Raw genomic sequence first — 23,275 nt, forward strand, 5'->3', positions numbered from 1 at the left:
CATATGGCATAGAGACTCATGTCACTTCAGGCCAATTTTTGCCCCCAAATAAATTTAGATCAGGTCAAGTTTTGATGTAAAATGACTTTTAAAAAACAATTTTTATAGCTTCTTGAATTATGAAGTTAAAAATACAGCAATGTGATCTTGTACATCAGTCTCAAGGATCATAATCATGAAATAAATTGCATAAAATTCATAGGTTATTGTATTACATGATAAATACATAGTGGGTATTGGTTCTGATCATTCTTAATAATATATAGTTAATAATTATATATAGTTAATAATTATATAGTTTTATAACCTTAGAGGACACATGTATTACTTCAGTTAATCTTTATAACCACTCTTTAGTTAGGTATTTTTATTACATCAATTGTGTAGAGGACAGGGATACTCAGTACCTTTCCCAGAAACATCTGGATAGTTTGTGGTCAAGTTGAATTTCCATGTAAGGTATGTGATTAAAAGCACTTCAAGGCACGTGCTTTTAATTATACACCATTTGTGATTCCTAACCTCAAAGAATTGAGGACGGTGTGGCTAAGTCATTGAGCTTTGACTCATGAACCAAGAGGTCCCCAGTTCAATTCCTGGTCACAGCACATGCTCAGGTTGCAGGCTTGATCCCCAGTAAGGGGAATGCAGGAAGCAGCCAATAGATGTCTCTCTCTCATCAATGTTTCTATCTCTCTATAGCTCTCCCTCTAAAGTAAAATAAGAACAAAAACACATATTTTAAAATAAGGAAATGCTAGAAATCCTAACCACTGAAGATAAATGAATATCTTTGATGGTCTCATTAATAGACTTGACACAGTCAAAAAAAGAATCAATGAGCCTGAAGACAGGTCAATAGAAACTTCCCCCACTGAAAAGCAAATTCTCTTGAACAAAAGAGAAACCAGAGGAAAACAACTTGCTTATAAAGGAACAAGGGTAAACATTCTACAGGACTTATCAAAACCATGCAAGCAGGAAGAGAGTGGAGTGGAATATTTAAAAAGTGCTGAAAAAGGAAAAGAAATCCATCCATCTAGAATTATATATCCAGTAAAAGTACTGTTCAAAGTGAAAGAATTAAAGATTTTCTTATACAAACAAAACCTGAGGGTATTCCTTTTCAACAGATTTAATTTGCAAGAAATGTTAAAAGAAGCTCATCATACCCTAGTCCAGTGGTTCTCAACCTGTGGGTCGCGACCGCCTAAGACCATCGGAAAACACATATATAATTACATATTGTTTTTGTGATTAATCACTATGCCTTAATTATGTTCAATTTGTAATAATGAAAATACATCCTGCATATCAGATATTTACATTATGATTCACAACAGTAGCAAAATTACAGTTATGAAGTAGCAACAAAAATAATTTTATGGTTGGGGGTCACCACAACATAAGCAACTATATTAAAGGGTCGTGGCATTAGGAAGGTTGAGAACCACTGCCCTAGTCGGTTTGGCTCAGTGGATAGAGCATTGGCCTGCAGACTGAAAGGTCCCGGGTTCAATTCTGGTCAAGGACACATGCCCAGGTTGCATGGTCAATTCCCAGTAGGGGTTGAGTAGGAGGCAGCTGATCAATGATTCTCTCTCATCACTGATGTTTCTATCTCTCTCTCCCTCTCTGAAATCAATAATACATATATTGATAACTAGATAGATAGATAGATAGATAGATAGATAGATAGATAGATAGAGATATTTAAAGAAATTTCTTCATGCAGGAGGAAAATGTTGTACATCAGAAATTTGAATCTACATATAGAACAAAAGCACTAGAGAAGGAATAGATAAGGCAAAATAGAATCTTTTAGTTTTCCTATTCTTAATTGACTTACAATGTAACCATTTAAAGTAGTAATAGTAACAATGGATTAGATGATTATAGCTTATAGATAAAGTGAGTGACATTAATACCATAAGAGATGAAAAGAAGAATTAAGATTCCTCTGCTTTAAATCACCTGCACCACATGTGAAGTGTAATTTTTTTTAATCTTTATTGTTGAAAGTATTACATATGTCCCTTTTCCCCCCTTGACCTCTTCCAGCCCACCCCTGCCCACCACCCCACTCCTTCACCACCCTACACCTTCACCACCCTATGATCTATGTCTGGGGTATGCATATATGCATACAGGTTCATATCTTCCTACCTACCCACTCTCCACTGCCTTCCCTCTGAGGTTTAACAGTTGTTCAATGCTTCCATGTCTCTAAATCTATTTTTGTTCATCAGTTTATGTTGTTCATTAGATACCACATATGAGTGAAATTATGTGATACTTATCTTTCTCTGACTGGCTTATTTCAATTAGCATAATGCTCTCCATGTCCTGCCCATCAGCAAATAATTGGATTAAAAACTCAACACGATGAAATACTATGCATCTGTAAAAAAACAAAAGAACTCTTACCATTTGTAACAGCATGGATGGACCTGTAAAATGTTATTTGAAGGTGGATTTCGGTTAGTTTAAAATGTTTACTGTAGTCCGGCTGGTGTTGCTCAGTGGTTGAATGTCAACCTGTGAACCAGGAAGTCGCTGGCTCAATTCCCAGTCAGGGCAGATGCCCAGGTTGCAGGCTCAATCCCCAGTAGGGAGCTTGCAGGAGACACCCAATCAATGATTCTCTCTCATCATTTATGTTTCTATCTCTCTCTCCCTTTCCCTTCCTCTCTGAAATCAATAAAAATAAATATTTTAAAATGTGTATTATAAACTGTAATGCAACCACTAAAAAATTATAAAGAATTATAATTGATACACTAAAAGTGGAGATAAATAGACTCATATAAAATACTTGTTCAACATCAGAGAAGGCATAACATGGGAGCAAACGTAATAAATAGAAAAGAATTACAAACTAGGTAGATATAAATATGATGATAATAATTTCTTCAATCGTGAATAGCCTAAATAGACCAATTAAAAGACAGATTCTGAGAGTGGATAAAAATAACAAGACTCTAATACATATGTCTATGAAAAAATCTACTTTAAATATGAAGACTCAGATAGGTAAAAAATTAAGGGAATCAGAAATGTATGCCATGCTAACCCTAATCAAAACAATGCTGGAGGAGCCATGTTAATTTCAGGGGTAGCCAATTTCAGGACAAGGGAGATTTTCAAGGATTAGGAGGAGATTGCATTGCCTAACATCGTAACAGATTTTATTCTTTTCATTATCTCATTCCTTCCTCATGAAAATCCAATTGGTGGGTAGCATTTACTCTATGTTTGAATATAAAGAGATTGATAAAATGTGGAAAAATGGCATTGCATTGGCTTCCTTTAGCTAAATAAGTTCCATTGAAACATCAAACAGAAAAATTGGCATTTGAAACTGCAAACAGGGACTCAACACACCATTATATTTGTTAATCTTGTATTACATTGATTTTTGTCATAGAAGCCTATTCAAAACTGCACACACTGCTACTGTGCCCAGGTAGACAAGAGACCCAGCAGAACCTTTCATGCCAGCATTTTGTCATATGTGGTGTGTGGCCATCTTGTCTCATAGGTTACTGATGTCATACAGTCTCTGTCACATGTAATCCTGTTGGCAATCTCCACTGTTCCCCAATGTCTCACAGCTTTGCCTCGTGGCTTAATAATGGGTTAGGTATGTGCTTAGCACATTTCATCTGCCTGCCAAGTTTGAGTTTGCTCCACGTAATGCAGCTCCTGCCTTGGTGTCCTGCTACCATTTATCATCCATAAGCATCTCACCCTACAGAGCAGGGCTGAAGGGAGTGTGACTTCAGTGTTGCTGGGCTGGCTGGGATCCAGGGTCTTGTTGCCAATGGTCTGCAATTCCACTTAATAATGCAAATGGCTGATGGTGTTGCTGGTGAAACTGTCTGAGAAATTCACATGCTGGCAAGTCTACTCCCAATTATTAATGCCCTGTACGTCAGTATTTCAGGCCACTAACCTCATTCATGGTTACATGACCCTCTGGACCACTAACTTTATAAACGCCACTTACAAAATAGACAATATATTTATTATTTGGTTTGATGTGGAAAATGGCATGGTTTTGTATATCTTCACAATAATGAGATAATTTCTTTTTATTATGAAATGTACATAGCAATTCATGGCCTTATACAAGAAACCAAAATATTAATGCAATAATATAAATATTAGTCTTTAAAAATATTGTCAATCAACTAGAAGGCATTAGCAAGTAAAGCCTAGATAATAATTTAAAAAGTAAAATATAACAAACAAGCAAATAATTTAACCTTGGTATTAATGCCACAGGCTTCCTTCACACTTTCTTAGCTTTGGGGGTTTTATCTTATAACTATAGCTTTTATATAACACACTCATATATCGTGATTATCATATGCCAGGTAATCCTTTAAGCATTTTATAAATATGAAATAATTTAATGCTCTAAAAACTGTATGAATTAGGTTATTATTATCCCCATTTTATTGATTAAGAAACTGAGGTACAAGAAGCTTGAGTAACATTCCAAAATTCACAGTTAGAAAGTGGCGGAGCTGAGCGTCCAACCAGGCAGAGGTGCTGCATAATCTGAGATTACAACCACTTCTGTGTTGTAAAATTTCACTATTACCTCAAGCTGTCACCCCTTTTTATGGAAGTGTGTCATTCCTCTAACACAGTGGTTCCCAACTTTTTTTTTTGCCATGCCCCACTTAAGCATCTCTAAAATCCCAATGCCCACCCTGACATATAATTCTTATTATTTAAAAAGTGAACTCCTATTCACACGGAGGAAGCCTAAAAGGCCATTAACTTGGTCTAAACAAGCTTCAAAAAAACATGGTACCACGAAAGAGAAAAATAAAAGAATGAAAGGACAGTTGAAGTACTGAGGAAGAAATCACTAACAAACTGTTACAAAAATAAAAATAATATGGAGTGCTATGAAAAAAATAGCTAATAAAGTTTCAAAACACGTAATAGAGAACTGAAATTCATAAATACATCACAATATATATTCATATGCTGTATGAGGCTCCTAGAACCATAAGAAATGCAAAAAATTCACTGTTAAAACTCATTCTCTAATTGACCCCCTTAAAAATCAAATTGCCCCCCTGTGGGGTGTGTGCCCCATGTTGGGAACCACTGGTCTAACAAATCATGATAAGGATATTCTGGATGCTCAATGATCGCAGAGGGACTAGACAAGGAACAAAAGAGTTCAATTTTTACCCCAAACTAAGAATTAAGTGCACAGCGAAGTAAGTTTAGTGACTTGCCAAATAAGATTTACAGCATTAACAGGAAAAATCTGATGAGAATTATATTGCCTGGGGTCAAATATGGACCCTTGAGATAAATTTAAAACAAGTGCCAGATGAATGAGACAGCCTGAGGTAGGCAAAAGACAGCAGGCTGGGGATCGCAAGTGAAAAGTTCTAGTCTTTCTCATATCCTGGAACAACTGTTTATTTCTATTTATTAAACTACAAGAGTATAATCTTATAGTTTCTGTAGTCAGACAAGCTGAGTCTCCAATCTGGTTTATTCATTTCTTCCCTGTGAGTCTTGTCTTTGGGGGGGGGGGGGGTCCATGCATAGCTCCTTATTTATTGCCTTCAAAGCTGGATTTAGCGGGAAAGAGAGATGTTGAAGTGTGCTGAAGTACAGATGGGTCAAGATTAGTAAAGGCTCAAAGAAAAATTAGGGAGCAAAACCAAAACAAATTCTCTCTGGTGATGCCTCATGCTTATGGAAAGAGGTTTGAAGCACTAAGGCACACTGTACAGGCATGCTTTCAGTCACCTCTGTTTAATGTTTCAAAATTGAGTATTGTTAGGGATAGTTTCTCCATACACTAGATTCAGAAGCAAGTGTTCCGCCTTCCTGTAAAGCGGGCTGATGCCCAGCAGTGTAACTAAGCCTGTGAAAACATCTCTTGGTGTTAGAGGCCACAATGGAAGCACGAGCGATGTAACGTCACTCCGATCAAATGCTAAGTGACATAGACCTCCATGGGCAGTTACATTTAGACAGCGCCATCCCACAAAATACTGTCTACTAATAAGTACAGGTGAGGAAATAGGAAGCCAAACAATTCAGATATTAAATAAGGTTGACAGTTAAGGATGAACTTGAATTTGTACTGTGTTAATTTAGGATAAGGATTTTTTTAAAAGGTTAAACATGTTACTCATGGTATTTTGTAGGTTTTAGCACATTTTGCTTCCTCTGAAGTGAACACATGAAAAGAGTAATTAAGATCCATAGATGAAGGGTACGAGAGTGGTTTTGAAGACATTAATTAGGTGGTAATTTAAACAATAATAAAGTGCAATTGACAATGTGGTGAAATATTATTGAAGAAGGCTGTTGAGAGGACTGGGGTTTTTATAGTTTGAAGGAGAAGGTGTTGATGTAAAAATAAGGGCAGATATGATGGCTAACATTAATGCCTCCAATAATGATAAAAATATATTGAATGAATTTTATGATGCAAATACATTTTCAAATATGAAAAATTATGTTTCATATTCAAAGAATGTTATGAGGCATGAAACCTCCTACAGAATATCAACTAAAACAAGGTAATAAAGAGTGAATGTGACAGTTAGTATGAATATAATACACTTTACAATGGAATATAATACAATTCTCATTTACAGGTTTAATTCTGTAAATCTCATTTGGCCGCTATGCGCAAGTCATTGAACTTTACTGCCCAACTGAAATGTTAGGTTTTGGTTAAAAATAATTTTTTTTTGCAGCAATGTCTAATTTTCCTGTGGCTAGTGGACAGCCCTTTTTACTCAATGTGCTCAGTTGATCCATTGAGATGTCAGCCATTCCATCTTTTGCTTGGTTCTCAACTCATTCACAATATCAACCTGGAATTTAACTGTATCCTATGCCCTTTGTGTGATGTGAAATCCCTTTTCAGAAAAAGATTCACAGCAGTAAGCCACATCTATGGCTTATCCTAAGGATAGCCTTTGCATCATGTAGCAATTAGTGATAAAGTGTAGTAAAGTTTTAATCTAATAATACCAAAAATAAAGTTTAATGCCACCTTTTTCATCTCTCATCTCCAAGTACTATTCAGAATGTCTATGAATGTGCTTTGTCTTATGAATATTTCCTCTAAAATCACTCACTGAATTCATCACTGGTAAAGTTAAGGAAAACTCCCCACCCACCCATCTCCTTTTATTCCCCCAAAACCAACAATAACAACAAAAAACTAAAAACAGCAATTACAAAGAGTTAAAGTCTTTTGATTTGGAAAAAAAACAAAAACACACACTTATGTTCTGGGTCCAGAGCAGTCCTAAATCTCTTTTGTTTCAGTTTCTGATTATCTAGGTGTCTTTTCATAAACACTTTTTAAAGTGGTCCTTTCCCTCTTCTAGGAAGCTTGAGGAACTACGAAAACATATTCCAGCCCCCTCAATCCCTTTCCTTCCAGACCCACAGTAGTCAGTGATGCTTGTTTATTTTGTGTTTTGAAATATTCCATAATTGCTTCATGTACATACCACTTGAGGAAAAGGACGTGCAGCATTTTCCTTTTATATGCTCCACACAACCTACCATAATCTTGAGCATCAAAAATTGCTCGTTGCCTGTGCACATTATTCACTTAGCTAGCTCCAATTTCAGCTGAAGTTCTTTCACTGAGTATGAGACTCTGTAGGGCATTCAAAACAAGAGAGGCTGCCTTAGAAGCTAGTCATTTAGGAAGCAAGCATCCAGTCCCTGGCACTTCATACTTTTAGCTGCAGATCCAGAACATCATTTTTTACCTCAAAAAAAGGTGATTTTTATGGAAGGACTGTTCAATATCGCTAGGTTAATTTTTGTATTTCCAAAGCCTTTTCTTTGGCTCCAAGTGACTCCCCCACCCCCACCTCGCCTTGAGGATGAAGCATTCAAAGGCATCAGGCAAGAAAGATAAGACTCAGTAAGTTATTGAAGCTATTGGAGCTCACTCCTTGCAAAGGACAAAATATATACACCTGAAAAATAAAAACAGCAATAGAGTGATTTCCAAGGCCAACAAATGCAGTCAGGGTTTCTGGCAGTGACGGTACAAAGGATAGTGTGTTTGGAATCGTTTGTGTTCACAGTGCCTTTGTAGGCCTGTGACTGCCTGTGCTTAGGAAGATAAGAAACATTGAGAGGTAACAATTTTCTGCTTAAGAATGTGAGAAACTAAAGTAATAAAGGTAGGACCTTCATGTTGCAGCAACAGTAGCTGGAAAGTTGGTAGAAGTCGAGCTGCTGATAAGCCCAGAATAGAAATAAGGCCAATCCTCTGATGTTCCAAACACTTACCTGAAAAATGATCTCTCTGAGGTCAATTTTGGTTAACTCTCACAATTCAAAGGCGGTTTCTTCTCTCTCTTTGACTTTTCATAGCATTTGACATACTATACATGACACTCAGGCTGATGCGATTCTTCTGTTCTCTTTCTTTTTGCTTACTCCTTCTCCTTTTCAGGGAAAAGGGGCTGGGGGATGAGGAAGGCTAAATGTCCACCATGAATCTACTGCTGATTAGCTCTGTGTGTTGTGTGGGGAGTGAGGGAAAAATAAGTCTGTTACTAGGAGAGGTCAAGAACACCCTTTAGAAGAAACTCTGAGCAAGTGATTGTCATCTATGTACAGGAGAGATGAGTAGTAAAAGTTAGGCAGGGAAATCTGAATGGATTCCAGACTCCACTAGGGCAGGGGTGGGCAACCTTTTGTGAGTGCCTGCCCAAACCAGCAAAATCTCTGACTCAAAATTCTTCTGCGTGCCAACCCTAATTTGTTGAGAACATGGTACGCCTACTTGATATCTCTTAAGGTGTACGTATGTGAAGAACCTTGAAGAAATAATAAAATTCATTCGAGCGACAAAAACACAGTATATGATGATGAAAAATACATTTATTGTTTAATGTATACATGTACACTGATAGTCCGACAGAAAACTTTATGACTCCGTTTGATATTATCAGTGGGACTTTTGCTGCTGCATCACTGATGACAGAGATTTTACATCAGGTTTATATTTCGTGACCTTCAGAGATATGCGCGAGCTACTGCTTTCATCCGTCAGGCTACTCCTATTATGAGACTTTTATTTTACTACGTATTTATCCATCGATTATTTCTCTATCTACCCATTAATATATCTTCTTTTTAAGTAGTTCAAAGTAAATACATCAGTATATTTCTCCCCAATACCTCAGCATACATATTATTAACTAGAATTCAATATGTGCTTACGTTTCTTTTCCCTTTGACATAAGACATACATACATACAGTGAAATGAACTGCACAAATGTTAAGAGTTTATTCACTGAGTTTTGACAAATGCAAACACTTCTGTGTAACCAAACTCTGATTGAGGTCCAGAACACTGGCATCACTATCATGTCCATGAGAGTTATTCCCCACCTGTCCTCCAAAAAGCAGCCACTGTTCTGATATTTTTTTGAGATTAGTTTAATTGTGCTTATTTATATGTGTTTATAAATGGAATCAGGGTGTGAACTTTTTCCTTGAAGGCTTCTTCTACTCGGCAATTTTTTTGTTTGTTTTTTTGAGATCTATCCATCTTGTTAGTATATTAGTATTTTTTTCTTTTCATTGTTGAGTAGTCCATCATCTGCCTGTTAATGGACACCTAACAGGTGTCTGTTTGCAGTTTCAGATTATTATGAATGAAACTCCTATGAACATCATTGTAGAAATATTTTTTTTATAAAAAATATATTCTTGTTTAAATACCTAAGAATGAATTTGCTATGAGATATTTCTCCAAAGTGACTTTATCAGTTTGTATGCCTACAAAAAATATTTGTGAGTTGCAATTGCTCCACATACTTACCAAAATAGTTGTGGTTGGTCTTTTAATATTAGTCACTCCAGTAGGATTTATAGTTGTATCTCATTGTGGTTTTAATTTTCATTTCCTGGTGACTGATGCGTTTGAGCAATTCTTATGTCCTCATTGGCCATTCATATATTTTCTTTTATGTAAGGTATGTGCAACTATTTGGGATCATTTTTAAATCAGGTTATTAAATATCTTATTATTAACTATTAGAATCATTTATATTCTTGACACCTGTTCATTATCAGATATTTGTTTCACAGATACTTTCTCCCATTCTGTGACTTTTCTATGTATTTTCTTTATCCTTTTTGTTGTTGTTAATCCTTACTCAAGGATATTTATTCCATTTTTTAAAATTGTTTGGGGACACTCGATTTTATTTTTTTATTTACTTTTATTTTTTAAAACCTTTATTGATAAAAGTTTTACATATGTCCTCCTTTTACCCCCATTAACCTCTTCTAGCACACCCCTGGCTTCCACCCCAGTCCTTCACCACCCTATTGTGTGTGTCCATGAATTATGCATGTGTCCTGCCTTCTAACCCCAGAGTCCCCAACCCTGGCTTTTGCTCACTCAACTCCAGTCCACTCTGCCCTCCCTCTGCCTGAACCCAAGGTGAATGGCTGCACATGAAATTTTGTGCATTGGCCCTTTAAGAAGCTGCCTGCATTTCCAGCCATCTCTCCCTGACAGATAGCAACCCTGCTGCTTTTCACAGCCAGATGTTATGTGGGTACCTTTCTCAGTTCTGGTGCTCTCTGCTGGGAGGTGGCCGGCTTAGGGATTAGACACCAGAATTCTGTGGCAATCCCCCACAGCTGCGATATCTCATGGGAACTTCAGCCAGCCCTTTTGCACCTCTTCCCTTCCTACCAGTCTCTATGTGGTCTCCACTTTCCATCCTTGGTTATCAGGGTTCTCTCCAGCCAGTCTTTAGCTGACTATTCAGGGTGGGTTTGGGGTTTGTTTGTTTTTTGTATTTTAATTGTAATTACAATTTGGTCCTGGGCATGTGTCAGTGTAGCATCCACTTATTCCACCACCATTTTTAATCCTCCATTGATTTTTAGAAAGAGTGGAAAGGAGTGAGGGAGGAGAGAGAGAGTGAAACATTGATGTGAGAGAGACACATCAATTGTTTGCCTCCTGCATGCACCCTGACTGGGGCCAGGGATTAAATCTGCAACCCAGATATATGCCCTTGGCCGGGACCCTTCGGTGAGCGAGCTGCTGATCTAACCATGAGTCACACTGGCCAGGGCTCCATGTATTTTCTTGGTGGTATCTTTTGATGAGTATAATATTTTAATTGTAATTTATCAATTTCTTTTTTAATTATTTTATATGATCTAAGAAACCTTTGTCTAGTTCTAAGTCACATAGATATTCTCCTGTATTTTTATCTAAAATCTGTAGAGTTTTAGATTTTACAGATGAGTCAATGTTTAAATTAATTATCGTGCATGATGTGAGGTAGTTGTTGTTTGTTTTTTAATGTGAATGTCCAATTTTCTAGGACCCTTTGCTGAAAACATTCTTCTTTATTGGTTGCTTTGGTTCTTCTTAGCAACTTTTAAACAACTTAACCAAGCAAGATTTCAGATCTAGTAGGCCATGGAACAAAATTCCAAACTCACACTTGACTGAAAAAGGTCATTCATGTTCATTCCCCCAAAATCTATGTCTAATTAAAAATAGTACTAATAAAAAGAGGCAAAAATTAATAGGTAGTGTACTAAGTTTTTTTTAGCATAGATTATTGCATTTAACTTTCAAATCAACTCTATTAAATAAACATCTTATTATGCCCACTTAGAGATGAGGAAACAAACTTAGAGTGGTTGAAATAATTTGCCTAAGTCACACAGCTTGTAAGTGACAAGTTAAAACTTGACCACAGGTCTGAGTTTTCAAACTGTTCTCTTAACCAGTGTGATATATTGCTCCATAATGAAGATCATACATTTTACCTGGTAAAAAGTGATTTAACATTAGTTTAGAAGTAGGCATAGCTTAGAACAGCCATGGGCAAACTACGGCCCGCGGGCCGGATCTGGCCCGTTTGAAATGAATAAAACTAAAAAAAAAAAAAAGACAGTACCCTTTTATGTAATGATGTTTACTTTGAATTTATATTAGATCACACAAACACTCCATCCATGCTTTTGTTCCGGCCCTCCGGTCCAGTTTAAGAACCCATTGTGGCCCTCGAGTCAAAAAGTTTGCCCACCCCTGGATTAGAACCTACAAGATACCTGAGAAAATATACATTTCTGCCTTGGCCAGGTAGCTCCATCGGTTAGAGCACCTTCCCAATATGCTACAGTTGTGGGTTTGATCCTTGGAGTCAGAATCAAGCAATAAATGCATAAATAAGGGGACCAACAAATCAATGTTTCTCTCTCTAACCAATAAAAAATAAAAATTTCAAAACAATATTTCTTTAAATGGTATATTGATGTCTTTAATGATTATGTTTTTACCCTTTCCATTGTACTGGCAGTATTTTAATAAATCTACTTACCAATGTGATTAGAAATAGTGTAGCAGAGAGTAAGTATGGAAAGCCAATGTTTTTTTCAAAGTTATGCATTATTTTTATTGAAAATAATAGTTCACATATTTTAAAATTCAAACAAGATTGGCTATCTACATTACATATTTTACAATATAGCCAATGTAAAAATCAACACTCAAACTCTTAAGCCTTTCTACATCATTCCAATGATGTTATACTGTTATGTAAAGAACATATCTAATTATAGGTAATCTGATCAGTCTCAAGCTATATTGCCTGTTTCATCATAGTATGTAATTTATCAGAATGCAATTTGACAATGATGCACAAGTAACAGAGGCTTAAGATTTCTAGAACTTTCCAATGTATTTTTAATTATATTGTAAAACAGTAAACTCTTACAAAGATGTTTTATGATTACATCACAGCAAGCAATTGTCTATTGGTACAAAAAAAGTATGCTAAAAGGCAAATACATTTCTATAATTAAACATACACAGCTTATTGACATTTTTCTCAAAACAAAAAATGAGGATTCACCCAGTGACACATAGGCATTCTGCCACCACCTGTTAGCAAATGGAATCAAGGTCTAAAAATTCCTGTGATCTCGAGTGTCTTGTTGAGTGTTAGAAGGCTCTTGTTTTTCTTTTAGCCACTAAATTTTTCAGGAAAAATTCATCCACTTTATATGAAGAACGTACCAGAGGGCCACTTGCAGTATAATGAAATCCAAGTTCATTTCCTACCTTTTCCCAGTATTTGAACTTTTCAGGAGTAATGTATTCTTCAGCCTTGAGGCTGTGCTTTAGGCTGCATATACTGTCCTAAAGTCAAACAATCCACATCGGCCTCACGGAGTAATTTCATTGTTGCATATACTTGCTCATCATCCTCGCCTAGACCCAACATGACAGTTGTTTTAGAAATAACATCAGGCTGAATCTCCTTGGCATGCTTCCGGACGCGCAGAGAGTGGTCGAAATTGGCCCTGGGATCACGAACTTTCCTCTGTAATTCTGGGACGGTTTCTACATTATGTGCAAATACGTCTAATCCCGACAGGGCGACTTTTTCTATTGCTTTAAGATCTCCCAAGAAATCAGGAGTGAGGCATTCCACAAGGATTTCTGGATTCCTTTCCTTTAGGTAAGATACAGTCTTTGCAAAGTGCTCAGCTCCTCCATCGGGCTTATCATCTCGATCCACCGATGTCAGGACAACATAATCCAGACCCCACTCGGCAATGGCCTTGGCGGTATTGCAGGGCTCCTTGGCGTCTACAGGAGGCGGATTTCTTGCCGTCTTAACGGAACAAAACCGGCAACCTCTTGTACACGTGTCGCCCATCAGCATGATCGTGGCTGTGGCAGTGGCAGTGGCGTATTTCCCACCTCCCCAGCATCGAGCTTCCTCACACACTGTATGGAGATTTAAATCCCGCGAAGTGTTTTTCAGTTTATTGTAATTTTTCCCCATGGGAATCCTTGTCTTTAGCCGTGGAGGTAGTCTTAACCTCTCTCCTTTCTGGCGTTTTAAGTTCCCGTTATATTCATCCCAGGTGCTCTTGTCTGTAAGATCACCGGACACAAATCTCGAAGGTATTTTGCTCGAAGGGTCCAGTCTGTAAAAATCCTTTTTCTTTTCTTTTCTTTTCTTTTCTTTTCTTTTCTTTTCTCTCTCTCTCTCTCTCTCTCTCTCTCTCTCTCTCTCTCTCTCTCTCTCTCTTTTTTTTTTTTTATCTGGCAAGGAATTTACCGCTGACTGGACTGCATAAATATTTTCCAAATACTTGGGGTCTCATGGCGCGGACGACTACCCCACAGCGTAGAGACAGCTCCCTCTTTTTTTTTTTTTTTATATATTTTATTGATTTTTTACAGAGAGGAAGGGAGAGAGATAGAGAGTTAGAAACATCGATGAGAGAGAAACATCGATCAGCTGCCTCCTGCACATCTCCTACTGGGGATGTGCCCGCAACCCAGGTACATGCCCTTGACCGGAATCGAACCTGGGACCTTTCAGTCCGCAAGCCGACGCTCTATCCACTGAGCCAAACCGGTTTCGGCTCCCCCTTATTTTCTAGCAGGGTTCCGGGATCTAAATTTCCAGGGGAAAAAAAACAGATCGAGAATCATCTCTGGATTTATGACATATTACCTGAACTACCCCTGGAAAGCTAGGTTTTAAGATTATTTTTTCTTATCAGCTGAAACAAAGAAGTTTTTTCCATCTTTTGAAATAATTTCTATAAAGATTCCACTGAGCCGGTGTGGCTTAGTGGATAGAGCGTCATCCCGGGGACTGAAGGGTCCTGGGTTCTATTCTGGTCAAGAGCACTTTCCTCAGTGTATCTCAGTTGCAGGCTCCATCCACGCTAGGGCCAGGGCATGTGAGGGAGGCAGCTCTCATCCCTGTTTCTCTTTCTCTGTGTCTCTCCCTCTCCCTTCCACTCTTTATCAAGCAATGGAAAAATAGCCTCAGGTGAGGATTAACAACAACAAAGAGTTAATCAGATTTCCTTAGTTCAGGAAACCTGATAAGAGGATTATTATTTTACTATTAGGGTAAAACTATTTGCATGGGTCTTTATACTCTTAGTGTTTTAACAATGACCTCAAGAAAAAGGTGCTACCTCCATATACAGAGATTTATTGCAAACACATTGGTAAGAACGGTTCATATTCCTTTGCAAGAGCATGTGAAAAATTGAAACTCCGTAGTATATTTTCTTATATATAATTTAGCAGTGACTTGAAATTGCTTTTATATATAAAAAGATGACAATAGTATTTCCTCAAATGGACTCTAATACAGGAGTTTTGTTCTTTAAATAATAATGGAAAATTGAACATTGACGGAATAACATTCATCTCTGCTTTATTAAGAGCAGCACTACTGCATCTAATAGAAGCAAACGGACTTTATTCATTGCTTTCCTTTGTGTGTTTATGCCTCTTGCAGCTCTATATCAGTGCATGCTAAATGGGGTTGTGCAGAATTTCTGGGGGGATCTACTCAGGATCTTTCAGGCACAATCTCCTCAATGTGACATTGACTGTACTCCAGGTACCTCTTGTTTGATGTGTGTTTGAGCCCACATGACTATGTTCAAACCAACACATGCTTTTTTTGTGCTTACATGGAATAAAAATGATATTCTTTTACTGATTTCAGAGAGGAAAGGAGAGATAGAAATATCAATGATGAGAGAGAATCATTGATTGGCTGCCTCCTGCATGCCCTACACTGAGGATCCAGCCCTCAACTGCCCTGACCTGGAATTGAATTCCTGGTTCATAGGTCAGTGCTCAACCACTGAGCAACATAGGCAGGGTGGAATAAAAATAATCTTAATGTAACTTTGTAAGTATCTGTTTCCTATGGATTATACCTTTGGAAATACAGATTTATACCTCTATTCCATAAGGGAACTCTCCATGCCCATGCTGCCTATTTTATAAAATTGAGGTGAACGTCAAACAGCTGTTATATAATTACATGTTTGTGAAGTATCAGAGGGTGGATTCCACTGCTAAGCAAGGAATTGCTCTCTCATTCCTTAATTTTATTTAGTGGTGTATCATCCACCCAACAAGTTTTACCAGAGCCAATAGTAAATATCTGTGAAAACTGTATATTATATTTATTAATTTTTTCGTTTGATGAATTACAAACAAATATGCCTTTGAAATTGTTAAGAGAAGTTACTAATGATTAATAGGTGAGATTTCTAGAGTTTTAAATATTTCTATTTTCACAATAAAATTAATATTAAATAAAGCATAAAAGAGATGCCATTAGGTCAGAGGTTATATTGCTAATATTCTGAATATGAATACAGAATGTTAACAATATTCTGCCTTGATTTTAAACACTGGCTGCATTATCCTATCTAATAAAGAGGTAATATGCAAATTGACCATCACTCTAACACACCAGATGGCTGCCCCCATGTGGTCACAAGATGGCCAGCAGGGGAGGGCAGTTGTGGGTGATCAGGCTACAGGGGAGGGCAGCTGGGGGGGGGGACCAGGCCTGCAGGGGAGCAGTTAGGCATTGATCAGGCTGGCAGGGGAGTGGTTAGGGGCAATCAGGCAGGCAGGCAGGCAGGCAGGCAAGCGGTTGGGTGCCAGCAGTCCTGGATTGTGAGAGGGATGTTCGACTGCCCATTTAGACCCAATCCCACAGGCAGTCGGTCATCCCTCAAGGGGTCCCAGATTGGAGAGGTTGCAGGCTAGGCTGAGGGACACACACCCCCGTGCACAAATTTTGTGCACCGGGCCTCTAGTAAGTATATATTTGTGAAATGCACATTTCTTCATTTTCCCCAAGTTAGAGAGAAGACAAAATTTTAGTAACAGAAATTTATTTTGCAGTAAACCCTAAGGTTGCATATCTGTTCTATCAAGTAAAGGATTACAGTGTTAGCCAAGTTCAGACAGATAATTCTATATATAAGTGAAATGTTTTAAGATGGGATTTGTAGATTGAGAATCATCCAAATTCATTTATTGAGTGGCTACCATATGAACATACCATTTATTTGCTTGAGAGAACTGCAAAAAAATTTTTTTAAAACAGTTCTCATCCTTGGTAATTTTACAACCTGATATGAGGGATAAGAAAAATGAATAAATCTTAAGCACACACACATACAAAGGTACACATAGCAAAGTATCAAGTAAGTATAAGGAACAGCAAAGACGTGGTGTACTACTGGAGTCTAGAAACTTTGTAGCTAGTTCTATCTATATCACTATTTTATTTGCATAGTTAAATAGTTTTATCCCCCCAAAATATTCTAGATAGTCTAAAATAGATATAATTTAAAGTTCTTTAAGACAAAAATAATTGACAAAATTTACATGCAGGATTTTTTTTTTTGTAATAATAAGCAATTTGAAACCAAATAGGGACACTAGGTTTTAAAATGGATGATCTGAGGTTTAAACATTTGTGATAGGTGGGCAAAAAGCTATAGTATGAGCTTTCTAGAAGGCAATATAAAGGAAATCTAATCAAATTTTTCATCTAGAAGATCTAAATAAAGCATATGTACAAGAAGAAACCCTATCCTCAGTACTCAGAAAGAAGATAAATGTTTTGAATATATTCTCAAGAAGAGAACATGGGAGAGGGTCAACATCCCCAAGGGCATTGCTATAAACACAACAGACTTCAGAGTATTATTTTTTTAAGTAATCCCTTCAGATGGACTGCCGGTTTAATATTAATTTGATCTGGAGATCAGTTGTGTTGTATAATTTCAGACCAGTCCTTTCAATATCTATATATATAAAAGCATAAGCAACAGTTACAACCAAACAACTAAAATGACTGGTTGACCAGTCACTATGGCATGCACTGACCACCAGGGGGCATATGCTCAAAGCAGGAGCTGCCCCCTGGTGGTCAGTGCACTCCCACAGCCAACCTCCCTCAACTAGCCAACCTCCCATGATCCCTCCCCCCCACAGCCAGTCAACCTCCCATGGTCCCTCCCCTCAGCTAAGGCTCTAGGCACCAGAGAATCTGGGTCTGGGAAGCCTGTAGGAGGAGAGCGACCCTGATGCTGATCAAGACAGAGTAGCATCTCGGAGGAGACAGAAGGGGCAAGGCAACAGCCTAACTGCAAAGACTTAAAGTAAGCACCACCGCCATCTTACCTCTGCCACTGCACTATGCTGCACTGCTTGCCCTTCTGCCCCCATCAGCCACTTCTAGCTCGGCCCTGTGCCTTTCTGGGCTCCCATCCGCTGTTTGGCTAGAGCTCCTACAGCATTGCACCACCATTGGCCAAAGTCAGCTACCTATCATGCTTGGGGGCAGAGCTGCGAGAGAAAGTGTGTGGCTGAGGTAGAAGAGATGACCTGTCTATCAGCAACTCTGCCCCAGGGAGAGTGAGGTGGCCCGAGTAGAGCTGTATTTCCACCTCAGAGCATAGCTGGTGTTCAGGCCAGTTTGGGGTCCTTTGTCTGTTGTCTTGGCTTGCCGCTACCTCAGCACATCTACACAACTAGATTGGAGCTAGCTGGCCAATCTCCCATGGTCCCCTCTCCCCGCCCCCCCCCCCCCCCCCGTGTGTGAATTTGTGCACTGGGCCTCTAGTTTTTTAATAATTCTTTATTGTTGAAAGTATTACATATGTCTCCCCCTTTTTGCCCATTGACCCCCTCCAGCCCCCTGCCCCCCCGGGCCTTCAGCATCCTCTTGTCTTTGTCCATGGGTTATGCATATAAGCATATGAGTTCTTTGGTTGATTACCCCCACCCCACACACACAACTTTCAAAGTTTTAGTTTCCTTATCTGAGAGGATTAGATAGATGGGATTGTTTAGAAAAGACATTTTAGCTTAGTGTGGAAAAGAGAGGAGAGGTAAAAATCACTGGTGTGAATGCTGGTAAAGCAGGTGGAGATATTGAGTTTGGTCATATGTAAATTGGCATCCTGGTACAAGCTTAAGGAGATAGTTGGAAATAAGGCAACCAATCAGGGCTGAAATAAAATTTGGAGATTAGTGTTATGTGTCACCAATTAGAGTTATGAGCAAAAACACCAATTTCTTCTGGAGGCACTGTAGAAGAGGCAAGAATCAAATCATAAAGATGGATGTGCCAATCTATAAGTAATACCAAAATTAAGAGATTAAATAGGAGACAACAAAGGTGATAGAAAAAACAGTTCAAGAATTTAAAGAGGATAATGATAAATGATTATTTATGAATCATAATAAAAAGCACCTGAGAATAAGAGATTAATAAATATGATAAAATACAATTAATGGATATAAGTTAAATACATATGAATTTTTATAATATAAGTAACTAGAGGCCCGGTGCACACAATTTGTGAACTCAGTTGGGGCGGAACCTCAGCCCGGCCTGTGCCCTCTCACAGTCCGGGAGCCCTCGGGGGATGTCTGACTGACAGCTTAGGCCCGCTCCCTTAGGAGCACACTGACCACCAGGGGACAGCTCCTGCATTGAGCATCTGCCCCCCAATGGTCAGTGCAATGAACCTGGACATTCTGCTGTTAAGTTGATTTGCATATTAGTTTTTGGTTTTTTTAATGTTTCATGTCTTTTTATTTGGAACCAGCTTTTATTATTTTTTTTAATTTCTTTATTGGTTAAGGTTGAAAAGTGGTGAAATAAGTAAAAAGTCAAACAAGTTAAATTATTGTAAATGTTAAAAGACAAGCACAGCATTCTTCTCCTTTGCAAAAGATAAGTTACATATCACTAGAAACAGATCCATGGTAGGATTCATGGAAGTAGAAAAATTCAAAATAATCACCCCAAACGAAGTAACAGGATTAAAGCAGAGAGGAGGAGACACGTACTTCAGAGTATCTGAAACAGTATGGGCAAAGATTTGGAAGAGAGAAAGTATGAGACTTTGGGAACAGCTAATAACTATGTCAGTCATGTTGAGTACTGGAGTATACATAGACAGTTGTTATTTATATATTTGAAAGTTAGATTGAGACCCGAAATTGCTGGAATGTGAAACGTTATATTTAATTGTTGGATGATAAGAAGCTTTTGAAGGTTTATGTGCTAATATGTGGCATGATCAGGGAAGTTCTTCAAGAAGACACATCGGACAGTAACGGTAGAACAAAGTAGAGCAGAATTCTGGGATGGGAGGTCTCAGTGTTATGAGAGTGTAGGTGGCCTGAACTAGGGAGGTCGCAATGGGAATGGAAGAAAGAATACGGACAGGGCTAGCGAACTTGGCCAGCAATCGGATGTCATTTGTAACTATTGGAAAATGACAGTGCGGCCTAAGGCTAATCCCTTATCTCCAGTGCCATCTTTCTTACTTAGTAAAAATGGATTATGGTGTTTTGCTTCCACCTGTCTCAGAGATGCTGTCAGAATTGATTACACACATTTCCCCAAAGTAATCTAAAATGCTTTAATTCTTTGGAACTGGACACTATGTAAATACAATTATTCATTATGTATAAAAGAGGAATACAGAATGATGGATGTGCTGGGCCAACACAAGAGAACTGTTTAAGAATACTGAGAGAGAAAGAAGCCATATAATCACTATGGTATTTAATGTTGAGGGCTAAAGACACCGTTAGGAGAATCCTGAATAAAGGGAACTAGAGGAGGATACAACATTTTGGAGTTAAGACTGGTGAAAGAGGGCTGTGCTCTGTTAAATATTTTCAAGAGAAAAAGTGAGCATTTTAGGTTTACTGTTCAATATTAAGAAATAAGAAGAAAAATGTTTAAAATAAAAATCAGAGGTCATTTGTAGTGTCTATGAAAGGGATGGGAAGATTTATGCAGATAGGTGTATGTTCTGAATTTTATACCAAACATGACCAATACTTCCATGTGCTGCTGCATGACAGAATAGCATTTTATTTCGAAGACCATCACTAGAGTTCTAGAATTTAACTGACTAGAGTGCAAAAGAATAGGCATTATTATAGGCTACAAGGGTACTGGTATTAGGGAGTTAAACACTTGGAGTGCCCAGAAATGTCATTTTGGGGTTATGTTTTTATCTGATACTTCTGGTGATAATCCTGGAATTAAAGCAATTCGATTTAGCAAAATTTGTACACTGAAACTTCTACTTTTTTATTTTTCTTATTCCTAGCATGATTATGGTCCAGATTGAACAAGTATTTTTCACAGGTAAAAGGTCCATGATAAACTGATGGAAAATAGCCCTAACCAGTTTGGCTCAGTGGATAGAGCATTGGCCTGTGTATTGAAAGGTCCCAGGTTTGATTCCGGTCAAGGGCATGTACCTTGGTTATGGGCACATCCCCAGTAGGTGGTGTGCAGGAGGCAGCAGATCAATGTTTCTCTCTCATCGATGTTTCTAACTCTCTATCCCTCTCCCTTCCTCTCTGTAAAAAATCAATAAAATATATTTTTTAAAAACTGATAGAAAATAGGGCATTATTTATCTTAAAAAGTAAGCTAGGCTTTGGATTAAAAAAATGAAATTAATTACTTTGTGCTTTAGGTCTTCCCTCTCTCGGAACTATACTGCACCAACCACTTGGACTTGTTCTCACCAAGGGTTTCTTTGAAGCTTTTTCTTTTCTCAGCTGATAATATCTTTAGATTGAACTCATGAATATTGAAGAACATTTGAAAATCACAGGAGGGAAGCTATAGTGGTGCAATGGGTACTAGAGCTATTGCTCTGCAGGCAAGAAGTGTCACTTCTGTCTCTTTAGCCAGTTGAGCATGATGACTCCAGCCACAGGGAGAAGAGTGCACTAGGTTGAGAGGTCGGATAATGGGAAAAAAACGTTTTGGCTACAATCAGCAGAGTTGTCAAGGGGTGAGCTCAACAGTGCTCCTAAGGATGTCAGTATAACTACTCAACAGTGCAGGGGCATTTCACTGGAGATTAGGACTTGGTGAGTATGCGAAATCACCAAGTCCATGGTTTGCAAAGAAATATCTCTGAGATTCTGATATTCTTTAGACTTCCCTCTTGGCCAAATGCAGGAGGTAAGAGACCAAGCAGGAGGTCTAGTCCCCTACTCCTGTCTACCACACCAAATCTGCTTTTACTTGTTTGACGTACCGGAGTTGCAGGAATTATCACATTAAGAGATAAGGTCTTACTCTTAAAAAAATGTTTTCTTTTTAGGATAAACGTGAGATTCAGGGAGTCAGAGTGAGTCACCTCAGTTCCCATGGGTCTCCCATTCCATTGTGTCTGCCGCAATGCCATCATGCTCATTTGTGAAGAGTCCAAAGTGGGCTCTCTTAGCCCAAGTTTAAGCGACAGGCTAAGTGAGATTTGGTGCATCACCCCTGATATGTTGCCAAGCCCCACATTTCACTGATGAGGCCCTTTCAATTTCACCTCTGCGTGCTGGCAGCTGCCACACACACCAAGGGGGGCTCCCATTTGCTTTTTTTGTGAATTGGCGTTCGCGGTAGCAGATTTCTTACAATCTGCTGTGAGGCAGACTTCTTAGAATCAATTTGTAATGGCTCTGACTTTCTCTTACCCTTATGTATGGCAATCAACTCTACGTGGACGCCTGGAGGATGCTTCAGGGTCATGAATGAGATTGAAAAGCTTATAAAGCAGGGCATCTCACGAAAACTAAGGGAAAGGGGTAAGTATGGGACTCAGGGCTGTGGGGAGAACTAATGGGATCAAATCAATAAAAGGAGGTGTTTCTTGAGAGCCAGTGACATTAGCTTGTGTGAAAGCCCGAAAAAGACTGTGGAAGTAGACTTTGTGTCATTAATATATTTACCCCACTCAACCAGGAGTGACAAATATCCCTGTGCATAGACAAGCCTCATATGCTTTTGCTCTATCTAATTTTCTGTTTGTCTGAAGATACAGTGCAATACTATTAAAAGGAGATATAGATTTATGCGTTGGGCAGTGATAGCTCTCGACATGTGTGTTCTCTGATTTTCCAGTGCCCATAAAGGCCTCCTGCCTCTCTGTGGAGAAATTTAGTTATTCATGTAACATAATTTGTTTTCCCACTTAGCTCAAGGCTCACACACTCCAAACAATTCTTGTAAGATGTTAATTTCTCCTTTTACTTGCAGCTTCATACTCATGTTGAGGTGTCCTGGGCTTTCTCCTCTATGAACCAGTTTATGAAGGTGCCAGGTGGGAAGTGACAAATGAGATAGTCATTGCAACCTGGGGCAAAGGTAGGGCATGTGTTAGGTAGGGACCAAATTACTCTGTGCATCAATCTGTAAAGACATATGTGTTTAAGACATACTCTGACATGATTCTGGGTTGATAGCATGTGCTACTTTTCTGCTTTCCTCGTAAGAATATTAATATTTTTCCTCTGGAGGCTTTATTAAAGAGTTAAGAGAATTGATGATTTTTTTTAAAATTTAGCAAGGGATG

General features: G+C 38.3%; 1 protein-coding gene and 1 pseudogene across 3 annotated transcripts in view; one reads left to right on the forward strand and one right to left on the reverse strand.

The window, feature by feature from the left end:
* Nucleotides 1-23,275, forward strand: part of NLGN1 (neuroligin 1) — a gene marked incomplete at its 3' end in the record, with an annotated part of 2,013,512 nt that overhangs the window by 459,185 nt on the left and 1,531,052 nt on the right. The gene's annotated exons all lie outside the window — the stretch shown is intronic.
* On the reverse strand, nt 13,020-14,028 carry LOC308516860 (lipoyl synthase, mitochondrial-like; annotated as a pseudogene). The gene has a single exon. The product of its transcript is annotated as a lipoyl synthase, mitochondrial-like (transcript).

The sequence above is a fragment of the Myotis nattereri genome, assembly GCF_964212035.1.
Source record: "Myotis nattereri genome assembly, chromosome: 3".
Classification (NCBI taxonomy): domain Eukaryota; kingdom Metazoa; phylum Chordata; class Mammalia; order Chiroptera; family Vespertilionidae; genus Myotis; species Myotis nattereri.